General features: G+C 43.6%; 1 long non-coding RNA gene across 1 annotated transcript in view; it reads left to right on the plus strand.

Moving 5' to 3' along the window:
• Nucleotides 1–25,453, plus strand: part of LOC125960915 (uncharacterized) — a 113,659-nt gene that overhangs the window by 50,309 nt on the left and 37,897 nt on the right. The window contains exons 5-7 of the long non-coding RNA XR_007471102.1: nucleotides 11–1,058; nucleotides 12,233–12,400; nucleotides 22,372–22,494. This is a non-coding gene — a long non-coding RNA (uncharacterized LOC125960915). The remainder of the gene's footprint in view (nucleotides 1–10; nucleotides 1,059–12,232; nucleotides 12,401–22,371; nucleotides 22,495–25,453) is intronic.

Here is a 25,453-nt window from a genome sequence, read left to right on the forward strand (position 1 = left end):
CATATCAAAGATTCATCCAGAAAGGCCAGAGAAGCTAAGCCACTTGCACTCCCACCAGCACGGATGAGCCACATGACCAGCCCTGAAAAAGGATGTTCTTAGAGGAGTATTTCCATAGAAACTTGGGGTGAGGGTGGGGGAGGGAATGTAGAGTCATAAAATTGAAGAATCTAAATTGTTTTCCTTGTTTTCCTCCATGCACAAACAGCGGCAGCAGAGGGAGAGAAGGAAAAGAGTTGTGAAAAATGGCAAAGGCCATCTGAATGTATTGTTCTTATGAGAACCTATCTGTGAGGTATGAAACCTATTCGGAGCGAGTAGCCAATTCATCCCTCATCGGCATATCAGGAAGGATTTAAAGTGCAGAGATGCCATGAACCAGCTTAAAAAATGAAAAGAACCAAAGCACAGAGGGCTGCGTATCCAGACTCACTCACCCAGTAAATGGATATCTTCACTGGTAATAGATTTTGTTCAAGATGCCACCCCACCGCCTTTTCTGAGAACTGCTCTCCCACCTGGCCCATGAGCGTTGGCACCTAGCAACTATGGCTGTACCCCTGCTGTGCTGATTAGACTGGCTGGCTCAAGCTAGGTTGGCTAGAGATTTTCCTGAAGATAGTAAGTTGGTCTTTCACATAAGCTGGTATCTCTTTGGTTTCGAGGAATAGAAAACTTGACTTACACCATCTGAGGCATAAAGGTATTTTGTTGACTCATATACCCAAACTGTTCGAGGAGAGACTTGGACTCTTGGAGTGATTTGATGGAGGACTCAAAAATGATGTCATCCAAGTCTTGGCTTCCTTTCCTTCGAGTTGGCTCAACCCTCTAGCTGGCTTCCCTCACGGTCGCAGGTTACAGCAGCCCCAAACTCACATTCTCACTCAGACACGGAGAAGAGTGACACTGTGTCCTAGCTTTCTAGACAAATCTTCCCTGGATTCACTCTAACTGCAGCTACTTAGGCCTGTGTCTTTCCCTGAACCAATCACTAGCCATGGAAATGGAAGCCACTGGTTGACTGAAGCCAATTTGGGTTTCCCTCTAGAGTGGAGGTAAGATCCATCCTTCACCCACTGCACTGCTGGGGAATTGGAATAATGTCAGGAGCGGGGAGCTACATCCCACAGAGGAAATCAACAAATATGCACTAACATCTCCCTTGTGGTTGGGACTCTAATTTGTAAAACTGGTTGTCATGGGGGGTGAATTCTACCAAATGGGTGGAGCAGCAGTAGAATGACAAAAAGAAAGCAGGTGGGACAGAGAAGCAGAAACAGGAGTGAGAAGAGAATACTGATGAATTTGTATTTATTTCTTCTAGTGCTTTCAAGGTCTAGTTCTATCCTACCCTCTGTTCCTTGAGAATTCCCCATGTCCTTATAATAACCGCCCCCCTTTTTGATTAAGTCATTTTGTGTTGTTACCTGCAGCCACATGTGCACCAGTAATGGCTTCTAGAACATTCCCAAGTCCTGCCTACCTTTGGCTCAGACGTGAGCCTTCCATTTGATAGTTCTGTTCCCTCTTTTATTTTTTATTTTTTTCTTGCGGTACGCGGGCCTCTCACTGTTGTGGCCTCTCCCGTTTCGGAGCACAGGCTCCGGACGTGCAGGCTCAGTGGCCATGGCCCACGGGCCCAGCCGCTCCGTGGCATGTGGGATCTTCCCGGACCGGGGCACGAACCCGTGTCCCCTGCATCGGCAGGCGGACTCTCAACCACTGCGCCACCAGGGAAGCCCCTGTTCCCTCTTTTAAAGGTGATCTTATAAGGTGTCTTGGATTAAATGCAGCAAGCAGGAACAGGGAGCAGTAAGAGCTGACCATGAACCTGAGACAGGCTGGCAATAGTTTATCGCACCCATTTGATATGGGTATAAGGACGACATTTGACTCCATTTACTTAGCAGATGTTTATCAGTTCCCGCCATGGGAATGTTGCAAAAATCTTCAAAGAAGACTTTTCTCCCCTCCTCCCTGTACCTTGGATGCAATGTTCTGTGAAATATGTTGAATTTTTTTTTCTTTACAAAACCCATAAAAATGTCCTGGTTGACGTGCAATGTTGTGACAAGCCCTAGTAGATTGTGTCAATCATATTGCCTCATGTTACATTAAGTGACACATTGTAATGTGATTGATACAACATGGGATGACACATCATAATGCAAAATATCATCTGGAAAATGTAGAAAAACAACAGAAGACTCGAAGCCACTTTTACTTTCGAATTCTTTGAATATGATGGTGGAAAAGATCTGCTTCATTAGGATAGTCACCTGGGAAAGGATTCAGGTCTTGTCTGGGTTTGCTGCTCTTTCCTTCGTAATTAATAGGGAATGTAGAAAACAATTGCATCTTTGGGGACTGATAAACTCCGAGTTTGAACTGAATGTCTCTAAGTCTTTGTACAGTTCTTCAGTGACACTATCTTTTCTGTACATTAAAATTGCCTTCAGAACTTTTATATCAAAAGAATTCCATCCAGCCACCCCAGTTAATATTCTCTTTAAAATCTCTGATATTTCTTTCCCTCGTTCTCCAAAGACTGGGGAAAAAACACCTTTTCAGATTTCACTCTAAGGTCCATGAGGGTCTTGTAGTGGAATATCTTTTAAAATGTTTACTGTATCTGCAGAGTCTCACACAGTGCCTGGCACATGGTAACACTTAATATGTGTTTGTTAAATGACTTATTGAAGAGTCTTTATCTTTAATTATACTTTATTTGCATTTATTGAGCGGCAATTAATCAGATAGAGTAAAGCACCATGTATGAGTTTCTTAGCACTGCCACAGCAAATTACTACAAACGTGGTGGCTTTATTCTCTCATAGTTCTGGGGGACTGAAATCTGAAATCAAGGTGTCAGCAAGACCAAGCTCCCTCTGAAGGCTTTAGGGGAAGGTGCTTCTTTGCTTCTTCCAGCTTTTGGTGGCTCCAGAGCTCCTTAGCTTGTGGCCTCATACTTCCAAGCTCCACTTCTGTCTTCACATGGCCTTTTTCTCTGTCTCTGTGTCTTCTTCTCTTCTTTTTTTTTTCATTAAAAAAATATTTTATTTATTTTTTATACAGCAGATTCCTATTAGTTATCTATTTTATACATATTAGTGTATATATTGTCAATCCCAATCTCCCAATTCATCCCACCCACCCCCTCCTGCTTTCCCCTCTTAGCATCTATACATTTGTTCTCTACATCTGTGTCTCTATTTCTGCCTTGCAAACAAGTTCACCTGTACCATTTTTCTAGATTCCACACATATACGTTAATATCGATATTTGTTTTTCTCTTTCTGACTTACTTCACTCCGTGTGACAGTCTCTAGATCCATCCATGTCTCTACAAATTCTTCTTCCCTTCTCATAAGGATCCTTGAGTCCACTTGGGTAACCTCGAGATGGATGATTTCATCTCAAAATCCTTAACTTAGTTACATCTGCAACTACCCTTTTTTCCAAATAAGGTTGTATTTACAGGTTCCTGGTGGATATATATTTTGGGGGGCCACCATTCAACCCATATACCCCAATTAACAAAATAATAAGATGGGGGTATGTTAGGGAGGTTAACATTTTTGGTTGACCGTTTCATAAAATCTCTTTGTTTTGATCTGTGTTGAAAACCTTTTCTGTTTACTTTCACATCTTAGTAATGATAGTATTATGAAGTTGATTATATGTTGCTTTAATAATAGTTATCTCTGTAATATCACAGGCAGCTTTCCTCATCTGAATATGAATTTGCACTATTAACTGAAGATAGAGAGAATGGAAAAAGCTGAGATGCGTTTATTGACTACAATATAGACTCCTAAAGTCCTTTAAAACATGCCAACTGACCTCATGTCCTCCCTGAATGTGTGTGAGATACACGGGCTTTGTCCTGTGTTTAAACAGAGTGTATGGAGGGATTCTGGCTAGTTGATGATTTTGGGTATGTAAAGTTTCCCTAAATGTGAATTTCATCCCTGTTACCTACCCTTATGCCCATATCCACCTACAGAGAGGAGAGAAACAAATTTGGAGTGACCTCTCCCTTGTGAGAGAGGTGACATGAGAAGGGGACAGGCTATTCAAGAGAGAAGGTGTGGCCTTGCAGTCAGCTTCAGGGCCACCAAATGCTCATTCAAAAGAACACTCATTCTCTAAAAATGTGTGGCCAGATCCTGATGCCAAAACATCAGCCTCTGTACACTGGTGCCAAATTGAATCTCCGAGACAGAGCTTTGGGTGAAATAGAAAAGAATAGCTTTATTGCTTTGCCAGGCAAAAGTGGACAGAGCAGACTCATGCCTTTGAAAACTATGTGTCCCAACCCAGGGGAGTTTGTTGAGGATTTTTATGGCAACAGTTCAAGGGTGGGCTCGCTGGTGAGATTAGGGTGTTTGCAGGGACTGCACTCCTCTAATCTGGTCTCAGGTAATCTTCTTGATGAGCTCCTCTGGTTCCTTTAGTCTGGCCTCAGGTGGTCTTCCCTGGTGTGAAGAATGGTGGCATCCTCCATTTGTTGGGCTTTAATTCTATAAAGGGCTTCAAGGCATTGTTATGTGTATCCCTTGAGCTGGATACATATACAACCTGCCCCAAGGCTGCACTATTGTTTCTTGACTGCTCCTCTCTTGTCTCTATATCCCCTCCCTTCCCTGTTTAGCAGCTGTTCAAATCTGCCCTTTGGAGCTCGGGGAAGGTCCTGGAGGCTGGAGGGGGACAGAAGGGCTTCCATGCCCTGGACCCCCACAGGGTCTTGCTCAGTTTCTTTCTTTCAATTTAATTTTTATTTTTGGCTGCATTGGGTCTTCATGGCTGCACGTGGGCTTTCTCTACTTGCAGCGAGCGGGGGGCTTCTCATTGCGGTGGCTTATCTTGTTGCGGAGCACGGGCTCTAGGTGCGCAGGCTTCAGTAGTTGCAGCACATGGGCTCAGTAGTTGTGGCTCACGGGCTCTAGAGTGCAGGCTCAGTAGTTGTGGCGCGTGGGCTTAGTTGCTCCACTGCATGTGGGATCTTCTGGGACCAGGGCTGGAACCCATGTCCTCTGCATTGGCAGGCAGATTCTTATCCACTGCGCCACCAGGGAAGTCCCCCTGTTCAGTTTCAGTCCTCTTACTCATGATGCCCAATATGCCTCTGGTCCTTCTTTCTAACAGCAAGGCAGCAGGACCATAGTTTTATATTAACTTTTCCCCTCTTTGTTCAATATCTTGTGGCTGCATAGAGTAATTTAATAAATCAAAATCATCTCTTCCAATTTTCATAGTGGCTACATTGGTGTTCTTTTGAATGGAGTTCAATTATTGGGATGGCATATATTACTTTGAATCATTTTACAGCTCAATCAATACACACATCTTCATAATAAATATTGATGTTCCTTGGAAGCCTCCACCAGTGTCCCACACATTCAGCATGGCTGTTAGGATTCAGGCAGCTCTGGGTAATTAATATTTTTATTTTCTCCTTCCATCGAACTCACATCTGGATGTGGCCCTTCAAGAGGGAAGAGGAATTCTGAAACAAGCAAAGTCCTTTCAAAAGCTATTTTACACTAACAGCACTTCACGAAGAAGTCTGAGAACTGAAGTGTGCTCTGGAACGCCACTCCTACAGAATACAGGCTCAACTCATTGGGGGAAACGAATAGCCTAACTGCTTTCATCTTTGAAAATGACCAGCCAGGAAGAAATAGAATGTTTCCCTCGTAGGTTTAGAAAAGGGGAAATCTTAACTCAACTAAATCCTCAAACAAATATCAAAGGCTTGTAGCTAGGAAAACAAAGAGGATACCTGGGGAGTGTCTTCTGAAGGTGCGATGAAATCTGAACATCTGAAATCCCAAGATCACGATCACTATGTTTATTAAATGAGGTTCTTATCTGATCTTATATCTGAGTATATTCTTACAGTCAGATATAACTGATGATTTATTTTGGAGTTCAGAACACAGTGAATTATTGTCAAACACATGGGAACATGTTTGAATTGGTAAAATATTTTGGTTTCCAGTAAGAACTGAACCCCAATCTACAGTGTCTACAGTGAAGGCATGGGGTCTCACCTACATCTTCACAAACGAAGAAGAACTAGACTCCCCCCTCCCCAAAACACGTATTTCCTCACAAAGGGGTCACGTAATCTCCGATATTTGTTCTTAATCATAATGTGTATACTATATACACCCATTTTTTAAAAATTGAAGTACAGTTAATTTACAGTGTTGTATTAGTTTCAGGTGTACAGCAAAGTGATTCAGTTATATATATATTCTTTTTCATATTCTTTTACATTATAGGTTATTACAAGATATTGAACATAGTTCCCTGTGCTATACAGTAGATCCTTGTTTATCTATTTTATACACAGTAGTGTGTATCTGTTAAGCAAACACCTAGATACTCTCTTTTTGTTGTTGTTAACTCTTTGGAACCCAGAGCATTGACAAAGTCATGTTAGTCAGGAAGAACTATCAGAAAAAAAATAGAACAGTTCTTTGGGGGTTTCTTTTGGTTTTTGGTTTTTTTTTTTGCGGTACGCGCTGTTGTGGCCTCTCCCGTTGCGGAGCACAGGCTCCGGACGTGCAGGCTCAGCGGCCATGGCTCAGTGGCCCAGCCACTCCGTGGCATGTGGGATCTTCCCGGACCAGGGCACGAACCCGTGTCCCCTGCATCGGCAGGCAGACTCTCAACCACTGCGCCACCAGGGAAGCCCAGAAATAGAACAGTTTTGAATTACAGCCTGAGGCTAAATTGTGAGACAGGAAGGATTTTGTTTATTTGTTTCACAAGCTTAGAAAGTTTTTCCCAAATGCTGAAAACGGCAGGTCCTCCAAGTGCCTACTGTGTGTACTCAGAGCAGTGTTTTTCAGATGTTTCCAAAATATCTTCTCCAGTCGGTTTGTATCAGGTACTGTCCCAATGATTTTATTTTGCTTTTGTAATTTGAGCTACATTTCAGTGCTGATTTATTACTGGAACGTGAAAATCCTTGCCAGTGGTTATAAAAGGAAAAGGCAAACCCTTCGCACATTTAGCAGTATCACAACAGTGTTGACTCTAAACTTTGAAATCTTCAAAATGGTCTAAGCTCAGAGCCCTTTCTCTCCCATTTCTGTGCAATTTATTTCAAACCTTTCCCAGACCCAGAATTTTGAACGTTTCGTGTTGTATTTTCCTACTTATTTTTATCTTTGTTGCTCCTAAGACTAGAAAGCAATGCTGTTCAGAGTCAGAAAATTTTAAGTAAGAAAATGAGAGCCCTGAGTGTAAATTTAAGGCATTCTATGTTGCTTTACTTCTGTGTATATATTGGTACTGGTAATTTGATAACATAGGGCACTGAATGAAGAAAGTGAGGAATGATCCAGATATGAGGGAGCGTGCACTGCACATTCAGACCTTATCAGCTCCAGGATCAGTTATCTGTTTGAAGAAAATTACATTGCATCTGTCAATAGACTTAATAACTCAGTGCCTGCTATTTGATAATGGATAATCACACAAATTCAGGAAGCTAGACCATATGCCATTCCAGTTTTCTATTCTCTTATTCACCTTAATTTTCTAGATGAGTGAAATTATCTAGTCCTGGACTCAAGATGGCATACATGGGAATAGAGCCTGCAGGAATCCAGCTGCCTCTGATGTTAGCGGCCCACAGGGCGCGGCTGCCGGGTTATGTCTGCGACCCTGGCAACTAATTGAAATGGGCAGAGTTTGGAAAATTGTAAACCTGGACAAAGCAAGTGATTTATGGTTGGAAAAATAATAAAGGGTGGATGTGGGACAGCTGAGGGAATTGGCTGGTGGGAAAAAGTGAGGCCGTAGGGGTCAAGGATTCAGGCTCTAAGGAATAATTCTGATCTCTGTATTTAGACCAGGAAGACTAGAGACTAAATGGTGGAGATGATTTAGGGATGTTTTTCCCTGGAAGCAGGGGATGTTTCAGGGCTCTTCTTTGGTACTGATCCAAGATGCTATTTCTATTTACAGAACAATTTCTCTACTCTCAAATAATACGGTCATAGTATCACTTAGTAGTGATTTTGATGATGATTGTTGAGTGAATTAATTTTAATGATAAACAAATAGATGTTCCTTGTTCTCAGATATCAAGAAGATCAGATGCAGGTACTTTCTGGTGTGGACCTGGCTGCCCGGGGACGTCATCAGGGACTCAAACTCTTTCTACCTTTGTGCTATGCCCTCCATACCAGGGTTCTTGTCTTGATGCTTGTTTCTGGTGGTCACCAGGTGGCCACCGCATCTCTATCCTCCTGTGCAAGACGGGAAGAAAAGGACTGAGTCATCAGCATTTGCCCCTTCACATCAGGAGAAGCAAACCCGCTCCAGAGGCTCCCAATAGACTTTGACTTTCATCCCATTAGCCAGAACGGCGTCACATCAACATCTTGAACTTCCAAGAAGCTGCACAAGTGAGCATCTCACTTGCGGCTGGGCGTATTGCTGCTCAAAAACAATCAGAGTTTTGTGAACAATGAAGGAAGAAAGAATACTTATCAGTTGGGCAATGAGCAGGGGATGCCACAACCATCTACTTAAGATTTATTGTGGAAGGAGACTAAGTGTTAGACAACTGTGCTGTCTCACATAATCACAGGGAAGAGGTGGTTCAAATGATGTCAGCAGTGGGGGCCACGGGGACACCACTGTAGTCTCTCTTTACATGGTCTTTTTAATAGGAATGAATTAGATGTTTTGGGAATTTGTATCAAATCAAGCAAAACCACAAGGCTATACCAGGGAGAGCTGACTCAGCAAGGACAGGAAACTGAATCCACATTTTCAACCTGGTTCTTGGCTAGAATTATCTCCTAGGTTTCTACAAGGCCAGAGTCTCAACTAAGCTCCTCTCTGTCTCTCTCCCAGATTTACTGACTTTCAGACCTCAGATTTCTGTGGGCTGGGAATAATAATCAAATCATGTTCCTAGAGGAAGAGGACATCTTGCCGCAATAAGAGTCTATCACCTATTCACTGAATCACACAGATAAGAACATGAAAAAAGCTATGTACATTTTGTACCTATGCTACATTTCTTTTTCTCCCAGGCAAGCTCACAGGGTTTGATAGGCATCTAACGTCTCCAGAAATGCTAGAGAGGGAAGTTGAGGCAGATCGTACTGTGTTTGACAGATACGGATCCTGAGACTCAAAGGCTTTTTCCTGAGTCACCAAGCAACAGTCACCGCTGCAGATACTGCTGAAAAACTCTTTCCACTCGGCCACATGGCCTTGCTGCAAATGGATGCCTCTCAGAAAGCTAAATCACTACCTCGAACGAAGACAAGGCCATTGGTCAAGCATTTTCTTATTTTTTTTTCTAAATATTCTGAGTCTCATGACATAGGCAGATTGTGTATTTATGACAACAGCAGTTTATTAATTTATTTATTTTTGCTGTGTTGGGTCTTCGTTTCTGTGCGAGGGCTTTCTCTAGTTGTGGCAAGCGGAGGCCACTCTTCATCGCGGTGCGCCGGCCTCTTACTATCGCGGCCTCTCTTGTTGTGGAGCACAGGCTCCAGATGCGCGGGCTCAGTAGTTGTGGCTCACGGGCCTAGTTGCTCCACAGCATGTGGGATCCTCCCAGACCAGGGCTCGAACCCGTGTCCCCTGCATTAGCAGGCAGATTCTCAACCACGGTGCCACCAGGGAAGCCCAAGCATTTTCTTTTGAAGTGAGGATTTCCTTGAGTAGTCAGTTAGGGTGCGCCAAATGCCTCAGCCAGAGGAGGTTCCAGAAGCTGGGCTTGTCTTGGTAGATTCATGAGGGCTTGACAAGGTCACCATTTTTGTTTCTGCATCTTTTAAGCGAGAGAAAATGTGTTTCCAACTTAGAATTTGTATCCTTCATTCTTGTACCTAATTGTGGAATAGCTGTGAATAAGTATGTAAAGTTGTAATGGGCGAGTGTCCTTCTTTTTTCTATCATTTACTCACTCAACTATTTATGGTGTATCCACTATGTCCCCGGTATGGTTCTAGGTGGGGAGAATACAAGACAGGTGAGCTTGCTGCTCCCTGGGGCTTTCTTTCTGGCAAAGAGGAGACACAAGCAGCAAGTGCATGATTATTGCTTTCAATGAGCTGAACTCAGAAGGTGGCAAACAGAATATGACTTCGTAGTTTTTCTTACCATTGTTCCTTGGAAACTGACTCTTGCACTATTCATCCTCATCCTGTGGACAAAACCTGGGGCTAGCAGCATCATTTTCCCACTTTTAGTTACAAGAAGAATCTCCAAGGCATTTGAAGGGTACTGCTCTAAGACAGAAGAAGGTAGGTTTGCTGAGGGAACAGGAAACCAAAAGCACCATGGTCACCTTTCTTCCTGGGAAGAGGGGAGAGAGCCTGGGAGCAGCTGAGGTGGGAACTCAGGTGGGAGCTGGCCAGGTCCTGGGCCAGGAGTGCGGGTTTTATTTCTAGCTTGAGCAGCAGCAGTATCAGAGGGTTTTGAGCAGGAGAGTTATGTCCTCTGATGTGTAGTTTCAAATATCACTGACTTTTGAGGGGGAGTGGATTGTAGGGAAGCAAGTGAGGAAACAGAGACATGGGTGGTTGGGGGAGGCTCCTGCCCTTTGTCCAGGGGAGGGATGAAGGTGAGGAGGAAGATGGTGAAGATGAATTGGGGGCCTGCAAAGTCTTTCAGGTGGACCCTTCTCTCTTCTAGTCCATGAAACCTACCCCTGTGGCTGCCATGCTGTAGTACTTAGTAAGTCCTCCATGAATTTCACACGGACATCTTTGTGAGTTAAAGAAATGCCGTTGGGCTTCCTTGGTGGCGCAGTGGTTGAGAGTCCGCCTGCCGACGCAGGGGACACGGGTTCGTGCCCCGGTCCGGGAAGATCCCACATGCCGCGGAGCCTGCGCGTCCGGAGCCTGTGCTCCGCAACGGGAGAGGCCACAACAGTGAGAGGCCCGCGTACCGCAAAAAAAAAAAAAAAAAAAAAAAGTGCCGTTTATGTGATTTAAAGAAAAATGTGTCTTGTGGCTTCCCTAACTTCTTCTCTAATACCTCACAACTCCTTTCTAAATTTAGATCTTAGAATAAGCATGTATTAGAGGCATAAAATCAGGCTAAGGTAAACTTTCCCTGACTCAGAATTTTTCTAATTGTCACACCTTGGCGTAATTCAGCCTTCAATCCCTACACAGAAGAAAAAGCATCATTAAATATTGGAAGAATTTAGTTGACTGACTTTTTAAAAAGGTATTCTCACTGCCCCTTCACTTTTCCTCTCTCTTTCTCTCCCTCTGCCTTCCTTCCTTCTTTCCTCCCTCCCTCCCTTCTTTCTCTCTTCCTTTCTTCCCTTCCTTCCTTCCTTCCTTCCTTCCTCTTTCTTTCTTTCTCTCTTATTTCATAAATAAGAGAATAGGAAAGCAGAGGACTTCATTTGAGAGAGGAAACTCAAGGGGCAGTGCCACCACTTACCCAGTTTTACATTTATACACATTTGTCAATAATTATTTTGAGGAAACGAAAGGAAATTCAGTGATAACTTTAGAAAATAAAGAAACAATCCCCAGTATAACCAGAAACCACTCCCAGAGCCACCATAAAAGTTCAGCACAGTGCATGGCTTCAAAGCAGAACTTGTGAAGCAAAAACCATGATTAAGGTGTCCTTGTGCCTGTTGGGAAGGGATGCATCAGGTCTCACAGGGGCCTGGTAAAAGGACTCTGGGGTGAGCTGAGTTTGTGACTGGCCAGGATAGACCTCAGTGCCTGCTGTTGAGCTCCCAGACCAACACCAGCATCTGTCTCTGGCCTCACTGCTGTAGGCTCAGTTCTGCCTGCGACGACGGCTGCCTGTCCTGACGTCTTGTTCTTGGGGCTGACAGCTGGCTAGGGACAGAAGTGGGGAGTTGGCCACCTGCCCTCTGCTTGTGGGCCCACCTCCTGTAGGCCAGGCCCCAAACAACTCCAGGAAACTCATTCTTAAGCGGGGAAGAACACAAAACCTATGAAACTTAGGAGACGTCCTTCTCTTTCTTTAAGGCATTTGCTTCCCCACGAATGGTCCAGTTCCTCTGTGTGCCCATCAGCCTTCTCTGCTTCTTCAAGGCAGTGGGTTGGCCTGGCCACAGGCCCTTTCCCTCTGCGGGCCACAGGCCCTTACCCTCTGCGGGCACCACGGCCTGTAATATCTCCCAAGATGTTTCTGTTTGTTTCAAGGCAAATGAAACTTCATGGAGCATTTCTTCCTTCTTTCCCAGAGCAAAGGCTGGCACAAGGGAGGGAGCGGAAAACGGAGAAAGTCAACTTCTCAGCACCCACAGAGCAAAGTGCTGACCCAGCCAGCGAGGGGCACTGGGACCAGAGCTGACTCCGGAGCAGCTGGCGATGCGCAGGGCCCATTCATCATGCAGCTTCCTGAGCGGCAGGTGAGCGAGATTCCTAGGGATCCCGTGCTCAGTCTGTAGCTTAAGAAATATAACAATCTTACTTCTTCTCTCCTCTCTCTCTCTTCTCCCTCTCTCTCTTCTAAAATAGGAGGAGATATTTTTCATTTCTAACCCAGATGCTACTATTTCTCTGTTATTTGCACTTACTGTGTTGAAATGCAACAGATGTTTCAAAAGGCTTTAAATTCCTCATGCGGGTCCCTGACAAATAAACTGCACACATAACTTTACAGCCTTCCTTTGCTCAGACTCTTGGCAGATTTCCCCCCCCCCCCAGGGTGGAGAGGGGGAAGAAGAATTCTGTAGCAAAATGACAATGAAAAGAATATAATAATAATCATGACTGTTTATTGAGCTAGGACGTTTAGTTACCCCAAGTAGTTTTCCCTCTGTTATTATTAGTTTTTTTAAATAAATTTACTTATTTTTGGCTGCGTTGGGTCTTCATTGCTGTGCGCGGGCTTTCCCCAGTTGCCGCGAACGTCTTTGTTGCAGTGTGTGGGCTTCGCATTGCAGTGGCTTCTCTTGTTGCGGAGCACGGACTCTAGGCACCTGGGCTTCAGTAGCTGTGGCTCACAGGCTCTAGAGAGCAGGCTCAGTAGTTGTGGCGCACGGGCTTAGTTGCTCCGCGGCATGTGAGATCTTCCCGGACCAGGGCTTGAACCTGTGTCCCCTGCATTGGCAGGCAGATTCTTAACCACTGTGCCACCAGGGAAGTCCCCCCTCTGTTATTTTATTTGACACTTGTAGCTATGCCAAGAGAACAGGTATCATTGCCCCCATTTTACTTATGAAGAAATTGAAGCACACACAAGATAAGGAAATGGACTGAAAATAAAGCTGATCTATATGTGAAGATAAGAACTTGAAGACAGATCATGGAATCTTAGTCTTTGAGCACACACACAAAAAACCCTGAAATGAATTCCTTCAAGAAACCGAATTTCCCAGCCTTTACCAATAAAAGAGGTCCCAGCATAAGTAGCTCCCACATGTTATGGGATTTTAGCCCTCCTTGTAGTCTTTCTAATAGTCCCTAGGCATGTGTCAGGTATATTCACCAATGGCTTTCTGATTCTCCGCTTCCCTTTAGATGTCTGAAGCCATGCGCCTCACCCTTGCCTTATGTATGAGTACCTTTCCTTGCTGAGAACATCTAGAAGCTCCAGTGCCAGGCCTGTCACCCTGTACCCTGTTGGCTGTACTGTGCTGGAGCAGGGCTGTGATCCGTCCAGAATGGGACAGTCCTTCTCCCCGAGACCCTCCTGTCTCCCAGGTACTCCCTAAGTCTTAGACTAACAGATTTTTCTTAGAACCTTCTCTCTGCCCAGGGCCCGAGCTGTGTGCAGATCTCAGTCTCTTCCGTCGTCCTCTCCTTGTCTCTGGTCCACCAGTTAATCAAAGTCTGACTTAGGTACACAGAGTGCATAGCACTCTGCTGGCCCTCCCTCTTCAGCTCTTAAATATTAAACAGCTTGAAGAGGAATGATGAGTTGCCTGAGCAACAGAAAAGTGTAGGTGTTCCTCATGGCATCCTTGCTTGCTCCTGAGAGGTCTTTGCTGGCAGGTCTCCCAACAGAACCAGTGAGTGGCCCTGCAATCTAGATGGGAGCAGATTGTGGCTCTAAGTCAGTCATCTAGTTGGTGAAGGTGATGGGACAGAAGGGTGGGAGCCCTGGGCTCCTTGTCATTCCTGCCATCTCTCTGCCAGAAGGCTCTTCTCTCACGGAATCCAGTCTCTCACCTCCTTCAGGTCTTTGCACCAAGATCACCTTATTAATGAGACCTTTCTTAACCACCCTATTTAAAACCACCCTGGGCCTAACTAACCTACCTCTCTGTTTAGTTGTTCTCCATAGCATTAAAAAAATAGACATAACATAAAACACATGTAACAAAGAATTTATCACTTAGCCACTTAACTGAACTTCTAAGTGTACCGTTCAGTAAAGTATATTCATATCGTTGTGTAGCCAATCACCACAAATTTTTCGTCTTGCAAAACTGAAATTCTATACCCATTAAACAATAACTCCCCTCTCCCCTTCCCAGCAGCCCCTGGCAGCTACCCTTCTATTTTCTGTCTCTATGAATTTGATTACTCTAGGTGCCTCATATGTGTGGAATCATACAGTATTTGTCTTTTTGTGACTGGTTTATTTCACTTAATGTAATGGCCTCAAGGTTCATCCATGTTGTACCATGTGCCAGGATTTCCTTCCTTTGTAAGGCTGAATAATATTTCACTTCACGTATATGCCACATTTTGTTCATCCATTCATCCATCAGTGAATACTTAGGTTGCTTCTATCCTTTGGCTATTGTTAATAATTTGTCTCCATAGTATTTTTCACTTTTATTCTAAATGAAGTACTTACTCGTTTTTTGGTTTGTATCTCTCATTAGAATATCAGGTGAAAATTTTCTGTCTTTTTTGATTCCTGCTATGTTCCCAGCTCCTAGAAAAGCACCTGGAACATAGTAGGTACTCAAAAATTTTTGCTGAAACATGGATGGACCTAAAAGATTATCATACTAAGTGAAGTAAGTCAGACAGAGGATGACAAATATCATATGACATCACCTATATGTGGAATCAAAAAACATGATACAAATGAACTTATTTACAAAACAGAAACAGACTCACAGACAAAGAAAACAAATTTATGGTTACCAAAGAGGAAAGGGGTGGGGGAGGGATAAATTAAGTTTGGGATTAATAGATACACACTACTATATATAAAACAGATAACCAACAAAAACCTACTGTACAGCACAGGGAACTATATTCAATATCTTATAATAACATATAATGGAAAAGAGTCTGAAAAAGAACATATATAAATATATATATATAAATGAATTGCTTTGCTGTACACCTGAAATTAACCAAGGTGGTATTAAATGGTCTCTAAATATAAGAGTTATATTATCTCACTTATCTTCAGGTCACCTACGAACCAAGGTCCCTTTCTTTCTTCAATCAGACAATGACTTTAAAAACTGAATGCACAGGGCTTCCCTGGTGGCGCAGTGGTTGAGAATCTGCCTGCTAATGCAGGGGACACGGGTTTGAGCCCTGGTCTGGGAGGATCCCACATGCTGCGGAGCAACTAGGCCCGTGAGCCACAACTGCTGAGCCTGCACCTCTGGAGCCTGTGCTCCGCAACGAGAGAGGCTGCGGCAGTGAGAGGCCCGTGCACCGCGATGAAGAGTGGCCCCCGCTTACCACAACTAGAGAAAGCCCTCGCACAGAAACGAAGACGCAACACAGCCAAAAATAAAAATAAATAAATTAAAAGAAGGCTCAACATTAAAAAAAAAGCTGAGTACACAGGTGGGACTTGGCTGTGGTCCTCACCAATAGGACTGTCTCAGTTCTTTTCTCACAGGGGCTGATGGGAGGGGTCCTAAGACACATTTCTCAGGACAGCAGCCTGATGTTTCATTGCCGCCCCCAGTCCGATGCTGGCAGATTCCTCAAGTCATAATTTATGTGTGCAGTTAAGCTAGAGGGAAAGAAGAAGGGTAAGGGAAATAAAAACTCTTCTTCACGTATGTGCCTTGCCTTTTACTCATCTCCATCAACCATAGACTTTAAGGACCTGATTCCAAACAAGAAAGCTGAAAGAATAGCAGTGTTTTCTTGTAATAATTATTGATGAAACTGAAGCCCAGCATTCAGTTGAGTCCCTTCCAAATCCTCAAATATCAAATTGTCCTTAGAATAATCTGAGTGTAGATGGCTGCAGTGAAATTCTTCGAAAATTGGTCACTTAGGGTCACTTAAAGTGTGGTCTGGGTACAAGCAGTGACATCAGCCTCCTCTGGCCTATCCCTGACCTGCTGAATCAGAAGCTGCATTTTGAAAAGATCGCCAAGAGACTCAAATACACCCTATCTTAGTGCAGGCTGCTATCACAGAATACCATAGATTGGGTGGCTTATAAACAACAGAGGTTTATTTCTCAGATTTGGAGGCTGGGAATCTGAGATCAGGGTGCCAGTGTGGTTGGGTTCTGGTGAGGGTCTCTTCCAGGTTACCGACTGCCCACTTCTCATTGTATCTGTTGTATCCTCACGTGGTGGAAAAAGAGCTAGCAAGCTGCCTGACCTCTTCTTATAAGGGCGCTAATCCCATTCATGAAGGCTCCACTCTCATGACCTAAATACTTCTTAAAGGCCCCATCTCCAAATACCCTCACAATTCCAGCATATGAATTCTTGGGGACACCAACATTCAGTCCACTGCATACTGTAAAATTTGATAACATTAGCTTAAGGTATTCACTCATTTAAATAATTTATTCTTCCCCAACTTTTAGTACAATTACCCTATTGTAATTTCAGAGACTAAACTCTAGTCCGTACAAATAATTTGACTACAATAGTTATTTTGCATTTTATCTGGAAAGCCAGTTTATTCTAAAAGATCTGCTAATTTTCAGACTGCGTAAGTCACCTTTTGAAATCACAGTATCAGAAAATGAGTCTATGCAATTTAAGATTCAGGGGCAACTTGTGGAAAAGAACTTCAAACAGAGCAAAAGCAAAAATAGTGCTTTGGATTTTAATTATCCTTGCTCTTTTTTCTCAGAATACTTAGGTCCCTACTGGACATTGTATATCTAGAGAAAGTAGAGGGCTTTAAGTGAATTAATGTCATCCTACGTTTCTATGTCTATTCCCCCAAACTAAATTCCTGCAGTACTTACATCCAAATTCTCTCACTTGTGTTACCCCCGTTTCTGCTATCACCGCTTCTCATGAGTCCAGCTCGAGAGTGCAGACTCTTAGTGATATCATTTCAGATTATTCACACTTTCCCCCTTCTGTCTGAATTATTAGATGAACTTGGGGAATACACACACGATACCAACGAACGTTTCTCTCTGTGGAGCTCAGGTGTCCAGTCTGATTAGTTGAGTCACTATCGTTAGCTTGGTGATTTCACTCTTCCTTGTTGGAGTAATTCCTGTACTATGATATGTCCATAGGACCTAACTGAAGTACAAATAGACTGGGGTTAATAGTTTAAAAAATATCTGTCTTTGAGAAAAAAAAGGACGTGCTTGAGACATACTCTTGAGGCATACTCTGTGTTCTTTAGGCAATATTGTGGGCCAGGAGCCCCCGTGAATCAGAACTTGACGTTTAACAATCAGATCATGGGAGTTTAACCTCCTCATTGGACAGATGGGGAAATTGAGGGTCAGAAGATTTCATTGTTCTGCCCGGGGTGACATGGCTTGTGGGAATCAGATGAGAGGAGAACTTGGTGATACCATCTCCCTTTGCTAAATAGAACATTGGGATGTGTGCTGACCGCCAGTCCTGCAATTGAATGCATTTTATTTAAAAAACACAAGCAGGTATGCAGCCGAGAACTGCCACTTAACCTTCTGGTCCCCAACTCCTGCTGTGAGAAGCATCCCCACACTAAAAACAGGAGGACATTTTGAATAAGCAAGTGGCATTGGAGGTTTCTGTCTCTGGTCCTGTTAACAATAGGCTAAAAATTGGCCCTGACGTAGCGAGGGTGTACTGGTGACCTCTCCGGGGAAGTGTCTCTAGAGCAGTTTGTTTTCTTGTGAGCTCCTCTTCCATTTTCTGTTGCCTTAAAGTCAAGCCATAGAGAAACGAGGCAGGATGCCTCAATTTGGGCCAAATGACCTGTGTAATAGCAATAGTTACAACTGATTCCAGAGGACACACTCTCTTTGCTTCTTTCATTTCTGTGTTATGAGGCAAATAGAAAGAAGAATGAATATTTGGAGCAGGGAGTGAAAAATTACCAACTGTTTGTCTGGAAAGACACCAGCATAGATGTGTGAGCCCTTAACCCAGGGCAGATTAAAGCGCTTTTGACATGTCATACAACCAAGATCAGATATCACAATTCTGAGAGCATCGTTAAAAGACGTACCGTTGGGGCTTCTCAGCTTTAATCACAGGTGATGATGAGGGCCTTGCCATGATGTGAGTGTCCGTCATACATACAGGCTGGCAAACCTTCCCTGGCAGAATGATGGAAGGGGCTGAATCATAAAATAATGGTAGTGAAGTGCTGCTTTGGGACAGCTGTCCACCGGTGTTGAAGAAGCTGGGTTCTTCAACCAGGCAGGAGAGAGAGAGTGGGCGGTGATTCGTTTCTGTTTAAATGTCATGTTTCATGTGGTAGGGTTGATTTTAATTCAGGTTGTATTTGACAGAAGAGGAGCTAGTTTGATTCCAAACAGGATCAGGTAAGTGGCTGATCAATTCCGAGTTGATTTCAGTTAGCAAAGACTGTGGCCAGAGATGGTTTCCAACGTACACAGGTGAGCAAGGAGCACATCCCTGGACCCGCAGCAGGCTGTCCTACTGCCTCAGCTGGCCTGGGCCTGGTGGTGGCAGATGGGAGACCTCTAGGAGCGCAGTGTGGTGTGGGACCAGGGCTGGCCATTGGCTGCCCCTCCACCCTGGAGAGGCCGGGGCCGCCAGGGGAGGGACTTTCTTGAAAATCAGTGAAGCACGGGTCCCGTGTTGTTCTACAACGGAGCTGGATCAAGAGTCCGTTGTTAGAGTGGTGGGTGATTTAATTACAAGGAGGATGGAATTTTGTCTCATTTGTCAGCCCTCCCCTTTCCCTGTTTGGAAATCATGCTACTCCTCCACTGCAGGGGTGTGGTGACTGCTACATGTTATCTATGTAAAAAGCTCAGACCTTTTAAAAAAAAAAAAAAAGACCCCATCTGGTTTTTATTCAATTCTACTAAAACATTTAAAATATTGTTTGTGTTCTTAAAAGTATGAAAAGCCAGATGAGCCATTTACAGGCTTTTACAAATACATATTTCTCCTTAGACATGAGAGATAGTTATTTGCTCAAGGTATAGGAGGGGAAACTTCAAAAGACTTCAGTTTGCCTGCAAACCCTGTAACCCAGAATTTAAAAAGCATCCCGGGTACCTCTCTCACCGCTCTATTTCACTGCATCCTTCACCTACAAGCGAGACGGGGCTCTCCCCTGAAGCTTGCCCTTTGCCACAGACATTAACTCCCCACCCAAATACATCACCAACGATTTCTCTGTTGATAGATATTTTTCTTTTTTTTTCCACCCAAGCCAGAAGCAGGACTGTTCTCTTTTTATTTCTAGATTTCTTTTTCAAACTCTCTGGCCAGCCCTGGGAGGTGCCTTTGGTCATTAACCACAAATCAGCAAATGGTGTCTCTTCATTCAGCTCATTTTTTTCTCTTAGGTGAAATCCTGAGCCTCAGGTCAGCCTGAGAGTGCTAATGATTACTTGGTTAATAACTTCAAGTGGAAAGTAGAAATTCCCCATTTCACACCGAAGACCACCAGCTTTGGTCTCCATATTTTCGAAAAACCTCTTTTTAATGGCTCTGCATAATTCAGGGTCTCTAATTTTAAGTGGGTCTGTGGTCATCTGCACTATAGTATATTTCAAATGATGCCAGGCCAGAGGACAGTAGTTTTGTGGAGGAAGTCAGTGCACCTTTACATTGGGAGAAAATTACCATACTTCAAAACATTGTCCCCTGCAATATTTGGGACATACTTATACTAAAATATTATTTGTTATGTATCTGAAATTCAAATGTAACTGATCATCCTGTATTTTATCTGGTAACCCTATATTAAAACAAAGGAGTGAGACCATTTTATGTGGCCACTGCAGTGAGAATATGGTCCAGCACTGAGACTTCTGTACCAGGAGGGCGTATCAAGAGAATAATCCGTTTAGGTTACTTTGAACTGCAGGGGGAAAATCTCATCTATGGCTCTAGATCAGAGTCGAAGAGATCAGGTTTTGCAACAAGTATAAAGTGAGATCAGGAAAAAAGAAAAAAAAGAACAGTCACATTAAAAAAATAAATAAAATAAAAATGTATTGTCCACATGGCAAAAATGAAATAAAATAAAATGAAATACAGAGAAAAAAAGAAAGAAAAGCAGATCTAAATCAGGTGACCCGATTTGTCAGTTTTCTGCGTGAGGATGTTCTCTATTACCCATGCGTGTCTTTCTTCCTTTATTCTCCCTAAACTGCTCGTAAAGATGGATGTGGTTTGCTATCTAGTGATGCTATAGGAAGTTGAGCATTAATGAAGAAAATATGGCTGTCTGTCCTGGCTCAGGGCTCTCTTGGTGCTTAATGCTAACCAGCTTCTCTCCTGGTTAGTATTAAGATGGTGTCACAGGCTCTCTTATGCGGCCAATACTTAATGCATATAACAGGCTTGTTAAGCCGTTAAGGAAATAGGCATGGACCACAAATCTGCCACCATGGCGTCCTGACTCCTTGCTTTAGATCGCCACGCTGCTGGGGGAGGGCAGACCCTTCTGCGGAAGGTAGGACACTGGGCTAGAAATCCAGAGACCAGGGACACGTGGGCACCCAGCTTCCCAATCTGTTTTTCAGTTTGTTTGCCCTTCAATCAGAGTAAAAATAATCCTCATACTTTCTGTGTAAAGGAGTGGATGTAATAATCAGACAAGCTAGTGAATGTGCAAGTCTCCTGAAATGGACAGAATACCAGATAAACACAAGAGAAAGTTGTTTCCCTTTGCTAGTTTCTGCTGCTCTCTTCTTATTGGTGGGATGGCCAGATGTCCTAGTTTGCCCAGGACAATCCAGATTTATGTCTATTGACCCAGTATAGTTATTAATAGCACCTCTTTCACTCACAAACATGGAAGATGCATTATGATGTTGCTTGAGTTATGGTAAACGTGTCTGTGAGTCCCAGCCTAGGATATATTTGACAACAGAGACAGAATACTTGATATTAGGACTTGGGAATTTTGATTTGTCAGAAGTCACACCATTGCAAAGAGGCCAGGGTGAGTGCCTATCTTCTAATCCCAAGGCGGGGCTTTGTTGCTACACCCAGTCCCACTTGGACCCAGGTCCCAGGTGGAGAATGGGGTGAGAATATCCTTTTCTTTCCTTCCCATAATCCCAGAGGATAGGATTCCTCAACCTACTGACATTTTGGGTAGGGTAATTCTTTATTTTAGGGACTGTCCCATGCACTGCTATCTAGTGATGCTATAAGAAGTTGAGCATTAATGACCTGACACCTTGTCTAGAACCTTCTCTGAGCCCAGTACCTTCTGAACAAGGATGTCTCCCTCTTACTTCCAAGCAATATTGATAGCAAATACTGAGTCTGAATATTTGCTCATTCTTTTGCAAAAAGCACAGGCTTTAAGCTTGGGATCTTTGTCAACCAGTATCTAATATACTTTGCAAATGCTGAGCTGGGGCTGTAACTGGGGCTCTCTGATGAGTGTGCTGTGTCCTCATTCTCCTTGTAAAATCAGTGACCTCCATTTTAAAATGTTTGTTGAGGAAAAAAATCACCTAAAACTCCCCTCTTGGGGGGTGATCTGATGGCTTGCTTTAGAGAAGTATGGACATCGTGATTCTTCCTGTGTAGTTGTTAAAGCCTGCCCGAGACTCAGGAGCACAGGGGGAGGGTACCACTATTTATCCTTTAATGCCTAACAATCTGGGGCAGGACAAACATTAAACTTCAGTATAGTCCTCCTGTTGTAGCTGATCTCTTTCAATTCTAGATTAAGGGAGAGGAATAGAAGCAAGGAGAAGCGGGTTCCCTGGGGGCATGATTATTGACAGGGAATTATGAATAATTAACATGGATATTAACCAGTAGCCGTAAGAACAATGATGAATCATCGTGTTTCGGAGGGAAGTTTGTTTGGGATAAAACAAGGACCGTGAGAGGTCAGTGAGTGAGAGGTGCTTCAGTACATCAGAGTTTTCTAACTTCCAAAAGTGCAGGGTGGCATGATAGGACTTTAGGACTTGACAATGGAAAACTCATTATCTTGCTTAGCTGAGCTGGACTCTTGGTTGTCAGTTCTGAAGAATCTCTAAGGAAGGAAATTCTAACAGCTGCTTTTTTTTCTTTTTCAGCTAGAGTTAGCATCCTCAAATATGAAAATAATTGGTGCTCAGTAATAAAGGCTGTGAGTACATGTGGGCAAGAGAACGAGATTTCGCTGGAATGACAGATGGAGTCATGGTTCCAGGAAGCAGGTAAGGATTCGGACGTTGACCCTGCATAGCCCAACCGTTGCTGTGGAGGGGAGAGCGGCACGTGAAACCAGTACCAGGGGCCCCTCAAGCCAAACTCTTCCAGCTGAATAAATGAGCTAATTCTATGATATCAGCCAGTAGATGGGTCTGTCTGTTATATCTCTTCTGATTATTACCTTGGCCATCAGACAGTTCTGCTACATTACTCGACTGCACTGCCGAGAGGGAATCGACAGTATTAAAACGACTCCATTGCTTTTATGAACTGGCTCTAGGAGACTCAAGTCCATTTCCATTACTGAGATGTGTCGTGCGCCTAACCAAATGCTTTTGGAAGCAGATAATTAGGCATTGCAGGCTGTGATTGTTTAAAGAAGATATACAGTGAGGTTGCAGTCTTCAGCCGTGGCTCTGTGAAATGTCTTGTCGCCTGAAGATCAGGCTTACTTTCAAAAGTGCCTCTGGGATTATTTCAGTTGGGAGTTGGGAAAAGGGCAAGACTGCCCTTCTGGAGCACACACTACAGTAGAGGCAATGGCAATATTTAAAACTCAAGCAGTCCTTGAGAAGCAACCGTTGAGTAGTTCTGAGAAATTCTAGCCTCATACCTCCCTGCCCCGGAAAAAAAAAATCACACCATCATCGTGTCCGAGAAATCAGGGTGTTGCTTTTGAAATTTTAACCTTCTTGTTCTTAAAATGCCAGTGCCACCATACATAGTTTGTATGTTCTGATATAAAGCATATTTGAAATCTGAAAGCATTTAAGAGTTAAATAACACAAGACCAGTATCTGGAATAAATTACAGAAAATGCTGGTGTAAAGGGAACACATTTACGACACCTTGTAAGACCCCAAAGAGAGCCTTAAAGAGAAAAGAGTCTTTTCAGATGAAATATATCGATGGCCTGTGGATGATAAAGGGGAAATATATAAGGAGACCTTTTCCAGACCTTCCCAGGTGATCAGAAGTAAAGGTAAGATGATCATTGACCCCACACCTGAGTGAGATCACGAGCAGTGTCCACTGAGACTCCATCAATACTTCCAGAAGGTGCTAACTCTGGGATGGACTTATGAGGAAGTGACTCTAAGGTAGGTATACACGGATTGCAGTAGGAAGGCGTTTCTGGAAGCCAGTTTTCGGAAGCCAGTTTTCAATAGCCAGTTTCTAGACCTACGTCAGCCGACAGTCAGCTAGAACCTTGATGTTCAGTGTGGTTTGTGATCTGCACCACTTGGCGCTTTAGAGATGCAGACAGACTCTCAGGCTTCCCCCAGACCTACTGCGTCCGAGTCTACATGTTAACAAGATGCTCAGGTGATTTGTTTGCACGTTCAAGTTTGCAACCTCTTGGGCTCTCCTGCAAATGCTTCGGGGATAGAAATCATGTCATCTCATCATTCTTTTATTTATTCTTTTATTTATGTATTTAATGAGGATTCATTGAATGTCTACTTTGTGCTCGGCATGAGGCTAAGCCCTGGGCTAACAGGTCTTAAAGAAAGACAGGATTCTTGCCATCATCATATTTTATTTTTTAAATTTCTTGAAAAAATAGACATAGTATGCATCTTACAGACCATCATTCTCTGAAGTACTTCATGTATATTGACCCATTGATCCTCTAACAACTCTGTGAGGCAGGTACTATCATTTTTTACATTTTAGAGGTAAGGGAATGGAAGCACAGAGAGGTTAAGTAACTTTTCCAAGGCCACACAGCTTGGAAGTGGCAGAGCCAGAATTTGAATCCAGAGAGTCTGGCTGCAGAGTCCAGGCTCTTAACTATGATGTTTTATGCCAGCAGTAACTCAATCCACTCTTTACAACCTGTGATTTTGCTTTTAATAAACAGAATGCTAGTGATGGTTTAAAACTTAGCTAGGCAGGTCAGGGAAGATGTTTGTGAAGAGATGATATTTAACCTGAGACCTGTGGGAAGGGAAGGACCCAGTCATGCAATAGGGGGAGCGCCTTTGAAGCAGAAGGGATAGCAAGGGAAAAGACCGGAAGTAGAAAGGATGTGGTCTGTTCTGAGAACCTCCTGAAACCATCATGACTGGAACATAAGGGTAGTGAAGAAAGGCAGTAGAGGTGAGGGCTGGGGAGGTGGAAAGAGTAGAGTCCCTGGGGAGGTAAGCAGGGTAGGTGATGCAGGGCTTTGGAGGACAGGGATGGAGTTGGGATAGTATTCCAGGTGACCTGGGAAACCAGTAAGGGTTTAAGCAGGAAAGTGAGATGATCTGACTGCCCATTTGAGTGCTGAGATGGGCATGCACTGAAGGAAGCTAGCATGGAAGCAGCAGATGTCCAAGAAGCCATCCAGAGTCTATCTTGAGAGATGGCACAGAGAGGAGAGCACAGATCTGAAGGGGAGCAGAATATGCCACCCCAAATATGCCTCTTGACATACAAATTATTTTGAGCTGATTGTTTTTGAGAGCCAGCAGTCACAGGAGAAGCTCGGGAAACAGAGTAGAAGTTACCCTTCTGTAAGGAAAATCTCCGCTTATAAAGGAAATCTCCATTTATAAGGCCATCTCCCTCTCTGTCCCAAGAAGAGAATGACTTTAAAGCACTAGAAACACATCCCTGGGGAAGGCCACATCCCACTTAAATCTGCATAACAACCACACCCTTGTTTACTGTGTTTTCCTGGTCGCCTCTCATGTAATTGGCTTCCCCTCTACCACAACATCTTTCTTTTGTCTGTCTTGAGCTCAAGATGATATTTAAGCTGGTGGCTTGGACTATCTTGGGGAGTTTATTCATTGTTCCTGGGTATCTTCCATGTATCCGTGATGTATACATGTTAACAAACTTCTATTGCTTTGCATCTTGTTAAACTTTTATTACTGGGCATCTCGGCCAAGAACTCAGAAGGGTGGAGGGAAAATTATTTTTACTCTCCTACAGACACAAGATCTGATTTGGAGACAGGACCAAAAGGAATGG

The sequence above is a fragment of the Orcinus orca genome, chromosome 13, assembly GCF_937001465.1.
Source record: "Orcinus orca chromosome 13, mOrcOrc1.1, whole genome shotgun sequence".
Classification (NCBI taxonomy): Eukaryota; Metazoa; Chordata; class Mammalia; order Artiodactyla; family Delphinidae; genus Orcinus; species Orcinus orca.